This window comes from Geotrypetes seraphini, chromosome 6 (assembly GCF_902459505.1).
Source record: "Geotrypetes seraphini chromosome 6, aGeoSer1.1, whole genome shotgun sequence".
NCBI classification, from domain to species: domain Eukaryota; kingdom Metazoa; phylum Chordata; class Amphibia; order Gymnophiona; family Dermophiidae; genus Geotrypetes; species Geotrypetes seraphini.
Window position 1 is genome coordinate 61,306,694 of NC_047089.1, and position 17,294 is coordinate 61,323,987.

Genomic DNA, 17,294 nt, shown 5'->3' on the forward strand with positions numbered 1-17,294 from the left:
GAGATTAGAGGAGGGGAAGGAGTCAGGATGAAATGGAGAGATTAGATGAGGGAAAGGGAAGAGACAGAGGAATGAGAAAGTAGAGAGAGATTGATGCTGGAAAGGGGGTCAGATGAGAAATAAGGAGAGAGGGACAAAGATGCTAGATCTGGTGTAGGAGAGATAAAAATGAAGAGAGCAGAATAAATCATGTAAAAAGGAGAAAGGGGGCATAGGCTGGATGGAAAGGGGAGAGGGGCACAGAAAGAAGGCAGATACCATATGGAAGGGGGAGAGGGCAGACAGTGGATGAAAGGGGAAGATGCTGGATTGAAGAGACAGAGGGCAGACGCTGGATGGAAGAGAGTGAAAAGATGATGAAAGCAGAAACCAGAGATGACAAAAGATAGAAAAAAATAATTTTATTTCTATCTTGTGATTAAAATATATCAGATTTGAAATATGTACCCTGCTAGAGCTGATGTTAGACATAACTGGCGAGTGCAAAGCCCAGGCAGTGCTTTTTTTGCTTCCAGTTGGCTCTCGGACCAAGGGGCAGTTGCCCTAGTTGCACTCCCCTTAACACAATTCCTGCCATGTGTTCCTGCCATATGTGACTGCGGTATTCTGTTAGCATGATATTTGTGTAGCATTCTGTATTAATTTGGCTTATTCAGTTTTCTTCATAGTAGAGGGGATATACGTGAAGGGGAGGAGAGACGGGGTTTTTGTTGATCCTTGCCCTGTATTGTTTGCAGTTATAAAATTACAAATTGTACAGAATACTGTTTCTTTTTATACTTTAATAAAACATGTTCAATATAAAATCATAACTATTTGAGACTTGTGCAGATGAGATCAGATGGTTTGCGGGACCGAGCGGCAATGTCTTAGTAGTTTGCCGGTCCACAAAATAATTATTTTATTTCCGCTGGTCCATAGGTGTAAAAAGGTTGAAGAACAATGGACTAGGTGACTAACAAAAGGAATTCAAGAGAGTTTTGGACAAGCTCCTGGAGAAAGAGTTCACAAAAAAGCTGTTTACATGTGACATTATAGCAGGGATCTCAAAGTTCCTCCTTGAAGGCACATCCAGTCGGGTTTTCAGGATTTCCCAATTGAATATGCATGAGATCTATTTGCATGCACTGCTTTCAATGCATATTCATTGGGGAAATCCTGAAAACCCGACTGGATTGCAGCCCTCAAGGAGGAACTTTGAGATCCCTGCGTTATAGTATGCAGTAACATCTCTAATTAGTCTGTAAAGCTCGGAATGTACCTAGGCAAGAGTTGGCAGCCCATGCATCAATTCCATAGACAGACATCATGCCTCATATAAAAACAAAATGGTCATGCCTTTAGTCAACTCCTTGCTCTGAAGAAACTACAGTATAAAACGATTAGTAACACTTCACGAACATTTCTAACCTGAAAAACACATCTCTCACATACCAATTAATAGCCTCCCCCTAAAAGAAAAGAAATATTACGCACCAAGGTTAATTCATATTAAATGAAAACCTACTTTTTAGTAAGGTTTCGTTCAGCATGATAATTTGTTTGCCTATTAAATGTAAAGTAAAAGTGCTTATTGGAATACCTTGCATTAGTTTGTTTGGGGGGGGGGGGTTGTTTTTTTTAAGCCTTTTCGACCAGGGTGTGGTTAGTTTCGCTTCTCTCCTTCCCTTAAAGTCCCGCTTTATCTCTCACAGCTTTCTTTATTAACTCCTTTTAAAGAACCAACCGCCACGAAAAGGAAATTTGCCAAACTCACAACCGGCCGGTCAACTCGTTGAGCCCCAGCCGCACAGCTAAATCAGAGCGACTTTCTCGTCTGCAGCCTAGCGACGGAAGCCTACCCTCACCGACCAGGCCAAAAAACTCTCACGCAATGCTAAAGATTCCTCGTAGAGATCGTTTTCCAGGGGCGTCTCACAGCAACCTGCTGCACTAGACGCATCCGCCGCACTGTACTGCAATCGCCGAACAGATGTGCCGCTGTAACTGCAGAATACTATACTTGTCCTGCCCTCTTTCTGACACTATTCTCTGCGCCCCTTCGCCCCGCCCATCCTCCAGTCTGCATTTCTTATTGGCTATCCCTTGCCGCCACGCCTCACTTTGCTCCAGTCTTACCCCGCCTCCACAGCATATTTCTTTTTGAGCTACGCTCCTCCCACCGTCCACCTACGCTCATGGTAGAAGAAAATTCATCTCAACTAGAGTATGACACGGGGAAAATTTTTTCTCCGTCCCACGGAACTCATTTTCCAAGCATGTCTCGGAGAATTCTTCTCCTGTCTCTGCCCCATTCCTGCAAGCTCTGTCCTCATCTGCACAAGCTTCAAACACTTTAAAATCATAAATGTCTGAGGCTTGTGTGGCTAAGGCAGAGCTTACAGGTATGGGACAGGGACAAAATTCGTGGGGATGGGGAAAAATTTGACCCCATGTTATTTTCTGATCTCAACTACCAGTTTTCTGATCTCAACCACCAGTTCGGCTTCAGAACCTGCGTATTAATGCTATGGAGTCTGCTGGCTCAAGGGACTGGCCGCCTGAGCCAACTTTTGATTTGGTGGTTCTCCCCCACCCCCCACCCTCCCCCGATTCTTTCCCAAAAGCACACTGCCATCTCTTTCTGTCCCACAGCCCAAAAGCCAGATCATTTATTTCTGTGCCCTTACCCACCCAACACACACAGCCAACCCTTATCTCCCTCTTCTCCCAATAAACATGGCCAGCCTGTTTAATCTTTCTGCCCCCTCTCATTCAACTAATTGTCATTGTCACCTCTTTCTGATTCGCACAATACAGAATAGCCAACCCATCCATCTAGAGTTCCCATATTTGCTAAATCAAAAAAGAGGACACCTGACCCTGCTCTAGCCCCACAAATGCTCCATTCCCTGTCCCACAGCCAGTACCCTGCCCCTGCCTTTCGCTAGTCTTGCACCTAAACTGTCCCACCCCCACCCCGAGGTTACCAGATTTCCTCTTAAAAAAAAAAAAGGTTACACGGTCCTGCCCTGTTCCGCCCCAGCCTCACCCTGTTCTGCCCCCAGTTCTGCTCTCACACGAGCCTTGTGTCTCCTTCCCCAAGCCCTGGCCCGCGTCTAGAGGGTCTCTGCGCATGCATGGTTGTCGATGTGATGACATCATATACATGTGCACATGCCTGTGATGTCATCACATCGACGTTCACACATGCGCAGAAGCCCCAAGCTCGGGGTCTTCCAAAACCCAGACAAACCGCAAAAAATATCTTCCTACTTGGGGCCATGACACCAATAATAAGAACATAAGAATTGACACTGCTGAGTCAGACCAGTGGTCCATCGTGCCCAGCAGTTCGCTCCCACCGCGCCCTCTAGGTCAAAGACCAGTACCCTAACTGAGACTAGCCCTACCTGTGCACGTTCCGGTTCAGCAGGAACTTGTCTAACTTTGGGCAGGATTCACTAAAGTCTCAAAATCTATCCGATTCATGTCCTATCCGTTTCCGAGTTATTGTAGCTGATCGATTCAGTAAAGCTTGTCCATGCAAATGATCCAATTGTAACACGCTGCTATTAGCGCTGAAACATCAATCGACGCACGTGTGCACTGTATCCTTGTTGGTTTTGAAGCTCATAACGCATGCGCTAGCTCTTTAGGACTTTACTGCGTAGAAATGGGGCGTGGTTTAATCCCGGACGTCATTAGCAGGCTCCGAATGCGCCTACTGCAAAGCATTGTTGTCGTAAAAAAGGAAATATAAGGAAGTCGAAATCGAAGCCCTGCTAAGATGGTAATCGTCTATTTGGTCCGACATCCCATCCAGGACAATTTGCTCACGAAACACACGCGGGCAGGGAAGTGCTCGCTTTCTCATTTCTCTAGCTGTAGCCTCATCTTCCTCAGCATACTTGTGTTCCAAAAGAAGCAGATAGTGTAGCTGACGAGCGCTGTCCATTTCTCTCTGGAAAAGTACTGTTAAGGTGCTAGAAGGCACAACAGTTAATAGCTGTTGAATGCGCTGGGATCACGCGCTGTTATATACAGCCTACGAATCCCAGGAGGCTGTGCGGCTCTATCTGCTGTGAAGCACGTAGCAACCACTAGCGACACCCTGACATCACATTCACGCAACAATCCAGCTGGAAGGAAGGGGGGAAGGATAGCTGGCCCATAAAAGCTTTATTTGATTTTGGATTTTTTTTTGTTATTTGGCATTGATATTTGAAATTTACAATGCAAAAGAAGAGCACGGGGTTAATCCGTGTTTTTCTCGCCATGCGCATTACAAATCCAAGATTCACTCCCACGCTCGCTATGCGCATTCCAAAAAATTAAAAAATATATTTCTAACACTTATGTACATGAAAGTTTACATATATTTTTGGAGGGGGAGATATTTGGAGGGGTAGATATATATTTTTAATGGGGTTCTTAACATGCACGCGTCAGTTGCTAGGCAAAAATAGTCGGCAAGGCTGTAAACGACTGGACCTCAGCAGTCGTAACTTTTTGGACAGGAAAGGCCAGTCGGTTTGGACGAAATGGTTTCATGAATCGACACATTAAGAAATTTACATGCATTTTTACTCATTTGATGTGAAGATTGGATCGGGTGCGGATGGGGTCTGGAGGAAGGTTAGTGAATCGAGCCAGAGTTGGAAAATGAGAACAAACCGATCGGTACACAATCGGTTTACTTATTGAATCTAGCCCTTGTCTTGAATCCCTGGAGGGTGTTTTCCCCTATAACAGCCTCCGGAAGAGCGTTCTAGTTTTCCACCACTCTCTGAGTGAAGAAGAACTTCCTTACGTTTATACAGAATCTATCTCCTTTTAACTTTAGAGAGTGTCCTCTCATTCTCCCTACCTTGGAGAGGGTGAACAACCTGTCTTTATCTACTAAGTCAACTCCCTTCAGTATCTTGAATGTTTCGATCATGTCCCCTCTCAGTCTCCTCTTTTCAAGGGAGAAGCGGCCCAGTTTCTCTAAACCTCTCACTGTTCAGCAACTCCTCCAGCCCTTTAACCATTTTAGTCACTCTTCTCTGGACCCTTTCGAGTAGTACCACGTCCTTCTTCATGTACGGCGAACAGTGCTGGACGCAGTATTCCAGGTGAGGGGGTACCATGGCCCGGTACAGCAGCATGATAACCTTCTCTGATCTGTTCGTGATCCCCTTCTTACTCATTCCTAGCATTCTGTTCGCCCTTTTCGCCGCCACTGCACCTTGCGTGGATGGCTTCATCAACTTGTTGACCAGTACTCCCAAGTCTCTTTCCTGGGGGATATCTCCAAGTACCACCCCGGTCATCCTGTATTCATGTATAAGATTTTTGTTACTGACATGCATCACCTTACACTTTATTCACGTTGAACATCATTTGCCATGGTGCGTCCCATTTCTCGAGCATGTTTATGTCACGTTGCAGATCTTCGCAATCCTCCTGCATCTTCACTACTCTGAATAACTTAGTATTGTCTGCAAATTTAATCACCTCACTCGTCGTGTCATTTTCCAGATCGTTTATAAATATGTTGAAGAGCATGGGCCCAAGCGGCACTCCACTGGTGATGTTTTTCCAGTCCGAGTATTGCCCATTTAGTCCCACTCTTTGTTTCCTATCCGCCAGCCAGTTTTTAATCCATGTGAGTATTTCACCCTTGATTCCATGGCTCGCAATTTTTCAAAGTAGTTGTTCATGCAGAACCTTGTCGAATGCCTTCTGAAAATTCTGATATACAATGTTGACCGGGTCGCCTTTGTCTATCTGCCTGTTTACTCCCTCGAAGAAGTGCAGCAAGTTTGTCATGCAAGATCTTCCTTTGCTGAAGCCGTGCTGGCTGGTCCTCATCAGATTGTGTCCGTCAAGGTGCTCAATGATGCGATCCTTTATCAGCGCCTCTACCATCTTTCCCAGTACTGAGGTCAGACTCACTGGTCTGTAGTTTCCTGGAACACCCCTCAAACCTTTCTTGAAGATCGGCGTAACATTCGCCACCTTCCAGTCTTCCAGAATCTTTCCTGATTTGATTGACAGATTGGCTATTAGTTGAAGCAGTTCAGGTTCCTTGATTACCCTCGGATGGTTGCCATCCAGTCCCGAGGATTTATCATTTTTAAGCTTCACAACATTAATTCTTATCAGAACACCTGGCTTTGGTCACAAATGCACCACACAGATAAACCCTTTGCAAATACAAGACCACAAAATAAAAATCCTAATACACTTCCACCTCCATATTCATGGGGGGTTAGGGGAAGAGCCAACCCATAAATATTGAAAAATCACGAATAACCTTTAGGACTGACTCTGACCCACCCCCGCCTCTAGGACCTCTCCACACCTTACCTGGTGGTCTAGTGGTGAAGTGGGACTGAAGCGATCTTCCTACACTCCTGCCCAGTGTAGAGCTGAGGCAGGAGCGTAGGAAGATCACTTCTACCCCACTTAACCTCCCATCCCATATTTCTCCCTGCCTCCCCCAGGTCACCCCCAGGTCCACCATCTCTGCCTCTCTCTTTCCAATTGTCCTCCCTTCAACTATCTCTTTCTCCTTTTCTCCACTGTACCCCGCATCCAACTTCTCTCCCTTTCTCTTCTCCCCTACCCCCCAGTCTGGTAGTTCTCTGAAACCCTTCCCCCATTCTACTTTTTAAAAAATAACAGCTGGTCCAGGGGGCTTTCTGGCCCAGCATGTCCTTCACCTTCACCTTCGTTCTCATCCATTTTTGTTGCTGCAGCAGCAACTCTGAAACACTTTCTGGGACCTCCCTCCTTGCTTTCCTTCCACTGTGGTCCGTCCAGGAGGAAAATGGAAATTGCATCATTGGGGTCTTAAACAACCTGGGCCAATCTGAGCCTCAGGCCTCTCCCCGGTGCATCCCAAGATGCACCAAGGAGGGGAAGGCCCATTTTGAAGAGGCGGATCAGCTGGCTGGAGGGAGTAGGCATACCTCCAGTCAGCCATCTAAATCAAGGTAAGGGGGAAGAGAGTGCTGGGCGTCAGAGGCAGGGGGGGTCTTGTGTGGCAGAGGGAGAGAATGGGCATCTCTCCCACTGCTGGGGGTGTTCACTTGGCAATGAAAGTGGGCGTCTCTCCAGGTGCGAGGGAGGAGGGTAGGTTTCGCTTGGCAGCAGGACAGAGTGAGCATCTCTCCCGCTGCAGGATGGGGGGTTCGCTTGGCAGTGGGAGAGAGTGGGCATCTCTGCCGCTGCTGGGGGGTGGGTGTTGGTTGGCAGCGGGAGAGACTGAACATCTCTCCTGCTGTTATTGTGTTTTTTGCTTTTGGTTTTTTGGTTTGGTTTTTATCTTTTTGCATTTATTCTGCACATGTACCCATCGCTATTACCAGCGATGGGCACATGCAAATTTAGCGAGTCTTCTCTACTCTCCGCCAACCTCATTTTCATGAGCGATTTTTGGAGAATGACTTGCTTTTCTTAAATCGCTTCCATAACGGCTGCGATAGCAGCCCGTCATTTTTTAACGTGGTTTTTTTATAATCTAGGTCAGAGTTGGCTGTCCTACTTTAAGGTGCCACCAACAGATATGTCACAAGAAATCTTTTCCACTTAAAATTCCCAGCATGCAACAATATAAAGTCTATAATTCGGTTAAACCAAAAACAAGTACTAAAGAAGTGTCAAGTATAATAGAAACAACACAATCACTTCTCAAAAAATACTATTGTATAATTTCAAAACGAGTGAATGCCAGGCCTCAGAGACCGATTATTCAAGCCACTCTTGCTGAATAATGATTCGGTCAAGATCTCAATCATTGGCCTTTGGCATACAAAAGCTATTAATCAATGTGTGTATTGCCTTAACTTTTTTATAGCTTTTGTTGTTTTTTATTTTTTACTTTTTTATATATATAATTTTATAAAGCATCCAGCGATACAAAAAAGTGCAAGAAATTTGAAAAGCACTTAGCTTAAATGTGGAGCGGACTGTATCCAAACCCAACGGGGCCACCGTTTCACCTGCGAGGCTTCGTCAGGGGAAAACCAATCACAGTGCCGTTGTCAGATATTCACAAGCAGCGCAGAAAAATGTTCAAAGCTCTAACCTTATTGTTTGCAATTCTGGTCATCACATCTGTGTCTTGAGTTGTGCTGTGTTCTTTCTGGTTTTAGGAATAGGTTTCTCCACTTTGTTCCATTATCCTCTAAGATTGTTGTGGTTCTGTGGCTGCCAGGAGGTGATAGGCTCCAGAGTAATCTGAGGAAATACTTTTTTACAGAAAGGGTGGTAGATGCATGGAACAGTCTCCCAGAAGAGGTGGTGGAGACAGAGACTGTGTCTGAATTTAAAATGGCCTGGGATAGGCACGTGGAATCTCTCAGAGAGAGAAAAAGATAATGGTTACTGCGGATGGGCAGACCAGATGGGCAATTTGGCCTTTATCTGCCATCATGTTTCTATGAAATATTTAACACAGTGGAGGGGTAGAGGGAGGAAGGAAAGATAGGGTGAGAGACACTTTGGTGTAAAGGAGTAAGAGGGGAGAAGGCATACCATTTTGAAGAGGCGAGCATACCGGCCAGAGGAAGTGGGCCTCTGGCCAGTCTATCTTCTAGGGGTGCAGAGTGGGGGGGGTGGGGATCTGGAAGTTTGGGGTGTGTTGGGGAAGCTTGAGGTTCGCAGGGTATAGGAGATTCCAAGGGGGGTTTGGGGGTGGCAGCAGGAAGGAGTGGACATCCCTCCTGCCAGGCTACTTCAGAGGGGGGGTGGCGGGGGTTCCAGGGGGGTTGCGGCAGGAGGAAGTGGGCATTCCTCCTGCCAATGGTGCTTCACAGAGGGTGTTGGGGGATCACGGGCCAGCGGCAGGAGGGAGTGAGTATCCCTTCTGCCGATTTGGGAGGTACTTGTTTGGGGGGGTCCCCTGCTGCAGCTGCTCGGTTGATCGCGGTAGGGGTATTTTTCCCCTGATTAGCTGAGCCGGAACACCTGCTGGCTCAGCTGATCAGGGATTCCCTTGCCGCAATTAGCTGATGGCAAGGGATCCCTTGATCAGGCAGGCGCAATTCTGTAACTGGCTCCAGTTAGAGAATTGGGGGGAGGGGGGTAAGGCATCTGTTTTTTAAAGACAAACGTGATTCTGTATAGCACGCCAGTGTGCGATTCTCAGCTGCTTCTTAGGCGGTCATTGAGACCTGCATCCTATACAGAATCAACCCCTAAAAGTCCATGTTAATAATGGCTTATGGACTTTTCTTTTAGGAAATTAGCCAAACCTTTTTAAAACTTCTTTATTTCAAATGATTAGCATTCAATTGATTAGCCATTTCCCACTTCTGCATATAATACATTCTCTCCATCTGCGGACTGCCTTGCAAGGCTGCACGGCTTACCTACTTTTTCGTTTCCACCTTATCTCCCTTACCCTATCAAAAATTGTAGTTCACTTTCTTTTTTCTTTCTCTACCCCATTTATATTTCCACCCTCTCCACTACCAACTATCTGTTTTTATATTGTAAACCACATGGTTGCCTTTGCGTAATGTGGTATATCAAGATTTAATATAATTGCAAACTTAACTGCTAAACTAACTGCTTTCACCACATTCTCTGGCATCGATTTCTATGTTGAGTGAAGAAATATTTTCTCCAGTTTTAAATCTACTACTTAATAGCTTCATTGCATGCCCCCTAGTCCTAGAATTCTTGGAATGAGTAAACAAGTGATTCAAATCTACTTGTTCCACTCCACTCAGTATTTTATAGACCTCTATCGTATCTCCCCTTAGCTGTCTCTTCTTCAAGCTGAAGAGCCCTAGCCATTGTAGCCTTTCCTCATAGGGAAGTCATGCCAGCACCTTTATAATTTTTGTCACCCTTTTCTAATTCTGCTATATGTGTTATATTTTTATGTTCTTAGTTTTGTCTAATTTATATTTGGATATGATTTTAATTAAATTAAATGTTTATACTGCAGTTTTTTCCCCTAACGCAGTCTTTGGGCAAAACATGGCCACGTTAGGTGTTTGTTTTAATAAACTGCATTCTTTCTAGATCTCTTGTGTGTTGGTGTTATCCTGAAAACATAGTTTCAAGTTTAATAAAAATTTGATTTGATTGCAAAATCGTAATTCAATGCGATTTACAAATAATGATAAAATTGGGGTAAAAAAGAAAACACATTAATCAAACCAGACAGTTAAAACAACTTTAGACCAACCAAACACATAAGGTAAAAAATAAAGGATTAAATACAATTTATAAACAAATAAAAAGGGTGAGGTGATGAAACAATAGGATGGGGAAAAGGATACCTGCTCAATTTTCACCTATCAGCATTACTAGTACTCTAACACACATCCTGAATACATAAAATTTGCATAACTCAGATAAAAGCATCCCCAGGACAGGTTTGGGAATCGCTGCACCATTGGAATAAGAGTGAAAGAGAACATAATCGAGCCATGAAACATAACAACATAAGAATAGCTTTACTGGATCAGTAGCTCGTTCTCACGGTGGCCAATCCAGATCACTAGATACACTACATCAACTGGTTCACCTTTAACCACATGTTTATTCACACTTTCAAAGAAGTCAAGCAAATTGGTGAGACAAGATCTCCCTCGGCTGAACCCATGCTGACTCCGTCTCATTAAATCATGTTTGTCTATGGGCTCCTTTTACAAAGCCGCACTAGCAGTTTTATCGCATGTACTAGATTAGCACTAGCTGGAAATCTACCGCCTGCTCCAAAGGAGGCGGTAGCGGCTAGCGCGTGCGGCAATTTAGCGTGCGCTATTCCGCACGTTAAGTAAGCGGCTTTGTAAAAGGAGCCCTATGTATTCCACAATTTTATTTTTTATAATTGTTTCCATCATTTTGCCCGGCATTGAAGTGAATCTTACCAGTCTGTATGGTGGAGATATGCAGGTTGAACATTTGTGTACCTTAGTTCACTGCTATTCATGTATGGTTCTGGTGGGCTGTAAATAGCCTGGATTTTCAGAATACATCTCTCCCTAATGAATATGTATGATAGATTTGCAAACAGTGAAAGTGGTATGCATGTAAAATTTTTCACATGCATATTCATTAGGGATATTCTGAAAACTTGAGCTGTTTGCAGCCCTCAGAATGGAAGTGAATACTACTGCCCTACTGGTCACATGACTTACACACGGGTCACCTTCAGCTTCCCTGCTAAGTGCATAAGGCAGGACATACCTTTTACAATTTTTGTAGAGAGATCCATTGGGTGCCCATCTATCCTCTGAAAATGCTGCAGGGTATTTTGCAGGGTGAGTTCCTTCATGTTGACTGTATGAACTAACCTGTAAAAGTAACACATTTTTCATACTACATATATTTTAACACACTAATTGACACAGTACCAGGCTTTCTCAAACCTGCCCTGGGAATCTCACAACCAGTTGGGTTTTCAAGATATTCATAATGAATGTTCAAGAGATGAATCTGCACACACTGAAACTCCATTTTACGCAAAGTCATCGTATGCATATTCATTATGGAGATCCTAAAAACGTCATCTTGGTCCGGGAAAGAGTTGGAGTTCAGATGACAAAAGCAGCAAATTGAAAGGTAAAAAATGTTGTTTAAAAGAATTTATAAGAGTTAAACTTGGGGGGATACATTAAGGAGAGAAGTAAATTACCGTATTTTTCGCTCTATAAGACGCACTTTTTTTCCCCCAAAAAAGTGGGTGGAAATAAGGGTGCGTCTTATGGAGCGAATACTAACTAACCCCCCTCCCCTAGCTTAATTCTTCCGGCGGTCCAGAGCTGTAGGGCAGAAGCTTTCAGCCTCCTGCCCTTCCCTCCGGCTTTCTCCCCAGCGGCAGAGTGGGAGCGGCAAGAAGGCAGGTGCGAGTTTTTCGCTTCCTGCCTTGTCCCATGCCACTCTGTGAATGGCAGTCCAGCGCTGTAGGGCAGGAGCTTTCAGCTTCCTGCCCTTCTCTCCTGCTTTCTCCCGAGCGGCAAGCAGGCAGGTGCGAGTTTTTCGCTTCCTGCCTTGTCTCGCGCTGCTCTGAGAATGGCTGCCCCCGTTCTCACCACTGCCGGTGCCACCCAAGAGAAAGCAAGAGAGAAGGGCAGGAGGATGAAAGCTCCTGCCCTACAGTGCAGGACCGCCATTCATGGAGTGGCATGGGACAAGGCAGGAAGCGAAAAACTCGCGCCTAACTTCTTGCCGCTCTGACTCTGCCGCTGTCGCTGGGAAGAAAGCCAGAGGGAAGGGCAGGAAGCTGGAAGAGTTAAGGGGGAATCCTGCCTGCCTGTTTGCCTCAGGGTAGGGGGCCCTGCCCTGCCTGCCTGCCACTAGGCCAGCCTGCCTGTCTGTCACAAGGCCGCTAGGCCTGCCTGTCACTAGGCTGCTAGGCCTGCCTGGCTGCCACTAAGCCTGTCTGACTGCCACTAGACCACTCTGCCCTGTCCTCTGTCCCGGCCTGCCCTATCTCAGCCTACCATTAGACCACCAGAGGGGGGCAGGGTGCAGAGCCTTGCAAGGAGTGTGGGGTTGGGTGCAGAGCCTGGCTGGGAGAATTTGGTTCAGAATTTTTTTTTCTTTATTTCCTCCTCTAAATCTTGGGTGCATCTTATGGTCAGGTGCGTCTTATGGAACAAAAAATACGGTAATGTATTAATTTGTAGGGGTGTGGTCTACAAGAAGTGTTCAGGCAAAACATGTCGAACATGTTAATCCCTGGTCGAGTGGATTATTGAAGTTAAACACAGCTTTAAAGCTAAGTAAAAAGTTTACATCTTGATTATAGAGATATAAGAAAATTATGAATAAAATAGGTTTAAGGACTGATGATGAATAGACATATAAGGGCAAATTCTGTAAAGGACTTCTGAAAATTAGATGTCATGTAGACGTCCTGTGGGAAAATGCAGAGCACGATTCTATAATGCATAGACGTACTATAGAGAATCGTGCTCAGTGTCGTTCAGCGAGTCTAGACGCGTCTAAATATTTAGACTTCCTTTACAGAATCGCCTTCATAACGTCTATAACATTATCGTGTTTTTGTGTTATGACATTAGAATTATTGATACTTATTGCCAATTATGTGCCAATTAAATACTTAAATAACTATTTAATAGGGAAATTAAGATAGTATTCTGTGAGGATAAATATTCGTTTGGATAGTTTCTTCCTCCCGATGATGTCAGTATGTGGGAGGAGTCTGGTAGGCAGTTTAAATTGAGTAGCAGGAACAGCTGCCTCCGTTTTAGTCTTGACCTTTATGCTGTCTGAGTTGGTCATGGTCTTTTTCAGGGTAAGAGAATGCATTTATATTTAAAGTATAAAACATGATTAACAGTGGATTAGAGAAGTTTAAATTTGGAGTGATAACTTTATAGTCTGTTATATAAGTTTTTTAGATTCTCATTTAAGTTGTTTTGTTTTTATTCTTATTCACAGTGTCCCCTCCTGAGGAAGGGTTACTGAAACTCGAGTCGGGGGGTCATCTGGCTAATGATCTATCTCTGCACCTTTTAGAGCACTGACACTTCAAATTCAACAACCACTCAATTAAACAGATAAGTGAATGTTACACACTTCCATCTTTGTTATATTGGTAACAGATAGTGACTTGAGTGGTTTGGAACAATAAGGTGCAATGATGGTCCCATAAGACAGCCATAAGATTTGGAGTTATCACAAATGTATTATGGTTTGGGTCTGAGCACTTTATGCTAATATTTATATTTATTTATTGAATATTATTAGAGCTGTGAGCAGTAGATCCAATTAAATACTTAACATATGCACGTAAGTTGAAGTGTGCATTTACAGAATAAAGGGGTATGCCCACCTCTTGCAATGGCCCTATTATTTATATCACCATGTAGCTGGAAACCAGATAGATTCTTTGTGCATTCCTGAAGAGATGCATTATTTCATCTGATCAGTATCCGGTTTGCTATATGATGCAGGGCTAATTTCTAAGTTCTTAAATAACAGACATACACTCACCTTGCCAAAGTAAAGTTTCGTATTTCAAGGCCAAGAACTTATGTTCAAGAGAGATTTGTTTGATCAATTAAGTTAGATTGTTTCAAACATTTTGGTCATAACAGAGTACAGATGGATTGCTCTCTCCCTATATATGAATTGACCAGATGGCACTCAACCAAGTTCAAATGGCAGAATTGTTTCAAGGTAAACAAAATCTGAAAGCACACTGACAGATAAAGGCTGATGGCATCACAATAGCAGCATCACTACAGTATACATAAACCCTCCTTATATCAGATGTATTATCTTGATGAATCTGAATATATAATTATTATTTATTTATCATTATTATTATTGCTCACCCTTCCTAATATTCAAAGCAGGTTACAACCATTGTACATGCGTAATTTAATTCCAAGACAATTAGACAATTCTAAAACTACAAAATAAAAACAGAAAACATCACAAATACTGTATATGTATGGTTAGATCAAAAGCAGAAAATAAAATCATTTACAAATATATTTTTTTTAATTTAAGAATCTTTTTATTAACAACATGACAAGTAAACATAAATAATACCTCCTAAGTAATCAACATTTTTGAAAAATATAAACAATAGTAATCCAAACCAGGCTTGGGATCTGTGTTCTGATAATCCCAAACCTCCTATGATAACAAGAATATACAGCAACCCATCTCCCCTTCCCCATCCTCCACCCCCCACTCAAGAGCTCACAATGTACCACCAGGAACAATAGGCAACCTTTGAAGTCTAATTAAAACTTGACTACAAGCCTGGTGAGATAATGACTGTATATAGATGTTCCAAATGGATAAGAAACATCACTGTCTCTTTAGAGAGTATCTAGCCCAGGGGTGGGCAAACTTTTTGACTCATTGGCCACAATGGGTTCTTAAATTTGACAGAGGGGCTGGACCAAAAGCAGATGGATGGAGTGTTTGTGCAGCAGAACCACTGAACACCTGCTCCCACCGTTCAGCTGAACCCCCGCTGACCCTCCATCCTTCCTCCCATCCAAATCCCACTGATCGTGAGCCCTACATACCTCCTTCCAGAGCAGCTTAGGGCCGCCAGCACTCTAAACAGGCTGCTTTGCGGCCTTCTCTTGTCAGGGCCTTCCGTGTGCCACGTAACTGATAACATCATCAGTGATGGGCAGAGGGAATTCCCTGATTAGAGAAGGCCGGAAAGCAGCCTGTTTAGAGTGCTGTTGGCCCGATGCAGCTCTGGAGGGAAATATGTAGGGCTTGCGGTTCAGATGGTCGGTGGGCCGGATTAAAAAACTAAACTGGCCATAGTATGCCCATGTCTGATCTAGCCCCATAGGATTCCCACAACAAAAGGCGTAAAGCTTATTCTTCCAGTACCAAAAGGTTGGTGGAGAACCAGTGATTCATTATACATTTTTTTCTCCAGAATATATGATTTACCCGAAAACGTTTTTCATATCGGCCTCAGGCTCCTAAGCACATTGATTTGTTAAAGATTAGTCCCTTCACTTAGAAAATATGAGGATGATCTAGCAATGATTGCAGGTAATTTGACTATTGACCCCTAAAATGGTCTAATTTTCCAACAATACTAAAGTCCACACCCAAATTAATTCTCCACTTCCTGGCATTTCAAGTAGAGAATGCCACGGGGACAAATTTGTCCCCGTCCCCACAGGAACTCAATTTCCCCATCCTGTCCCCGTGAATTTTGTCACTGTCCCTGTCCTTGTCCCATTCCTGCAAGTTCTGCCTAAACCACACAAGCCGCGAACGCTTATGAAGTGTTTGAGGCTTGTGCAGATGAGGATGGAGCTTGCAGTAATGGAGCAGTTACAGGATAAGAACTCGCCGGGATGAAAAAATGAGTTTCCACGGGCACGGGTAAAAATTTGTCCCTGTGTCATTCTCTAATTTCAAGCATATGGATGCAGTAGCACAACCTACCAGGAATGACTATTTCTGTGTAAAATAAGTCCTGTGCATGCTGTGAAAATTACATTCCTGAAGTTCAGCACTATGAACCACCCTAAGTATAGCAGTGACTGAGGCCTGGATGCACTAAAGATACCGACTGGATCGCTGGTGGCCGATTCTCCAGGAGCCATCGATGCGCTATCAAGTTTGCATGCAAATCAACAGATCAATTGCTCAGGGAGCAAATGATATTTGTGCAGAGCCCTAACAGCAGTGACAAGGGAAGCAGCCTCCTGTAACTGCTGTTAGGGCTTCCTTTTTTTAAATGGCACAGAGGTTGCCCCATTAAAAAAAAAAGAAAAATGCCCCCCCCCCAGCAGTGAAAACGGCAGGAGGAATGCCTACTCCCTCCTGCCTAGCTGAATACCCCCGCACCATGCCCCAACCTAGTTCTGCCCCCCCCCCCCCGGAACCACCAATTCCCCAGAACCAATCCCTTCCCCTTCCCCAAAAATAGGCAGGAGGGATGCCCACTCCCTCCTGCCATGCAGAACATCCCCATGCCATGCACCCCCGAGCCACCATCCCCCTACTCCCTCCTGCCACTGGATGCCCCACCCCCAACCCCTGAACCTACCCTGTACCTTTTTAAAAAGTTGGAAGCAGGAAGCCCACTCTGTGGCTCCTGCTTCAGGCCTACCAGTCCTAAATGATGGGCCTTCCCCTCCCTGGTGCATCATGTGATGCACAGGGAGGGGCCAAAGGCCCTGATTGGTTCTGTTGCCTAAGGCCCCTCCCAAAGGCCCTGATTGGTCAAGCCAATCAGGGCCTTAGGCTCCTCCCTCAGTATCCTGGATACAGAGGGAGGTGCCTAAGGCCTGATTGTCTCAGACACCTAAGGCGACTGAACCAATCAGGGCCTTTGGATGATGCACCTACGAGGGGAAGACCCTTCATTTAGGACTGGTAGATATGAAGCAGGAGCCTCAGAGCAGGCTTCCTGCTTCCAACTTTTAAAAAAGATATGGGGAGCACCCCATACAAATCCGTGTATGGGGTGCGGCCTAGTTATATCGGACAGCCTATGTACAGACTTTACATCATCCCCCCCAACCCCTGGTACCTTTATCGTAGCCCCCTGGACACGGCAGAATTAACCAATAGGCCAAGTAGGCACGTGCCTAGGGCCCGAAATGGTCAGGGGGGCCTGATGAAGGAGGGCATCAACAGTTTTTTCCAAACTGCGATGGGTCCCTCCAGCATCGATCGGCAATGCGGACCTCCCCCTCCCCCCCAGATCAGCAACGCGGCCCCCACCCCCGGATCAGCAACGCGGGCCCCACCCCGATTGGCAACGCAGCCCCCCCCCCATCGATGGAAAGTAAGACAAGCAAGCAACGCGGGTAAGAAAGGCAACGGGAACTGCAATT

At 44.9% G+C, this 17,294-nt stretch overlaps 1 protein-coding gene across 6 annotated transcripts in view; it reads right to left on the bottom strand.

The window, feature by feature from the left end:
• TRIM13 (tripartite motif containing 13) overlaps positions 1-17,294 on the bottom strand; it is a 33,647-nt gene that overhangs the window by 7,558 nt on the left and 8,795 nt on the right. Inside the window, exon 2 of one of the 6 annotated variants that reach the window (XM_033950096.1) lies at positions 11,176-11,282. The gene's annotated coding sequence lies outside the window, so the exon portion shown is untranslated. Of the gene's footprint in view, positions 1-1,261; positions 1,332-1,507; positions 2,040-11,175; positions 11,283-17,294 lie in introns of those variants that run through there. The other 5 variants (XM_033950095.1, XM_033950094.1, XM_033950099.1 and 2 more) reach the window with 5 other exon arrangements.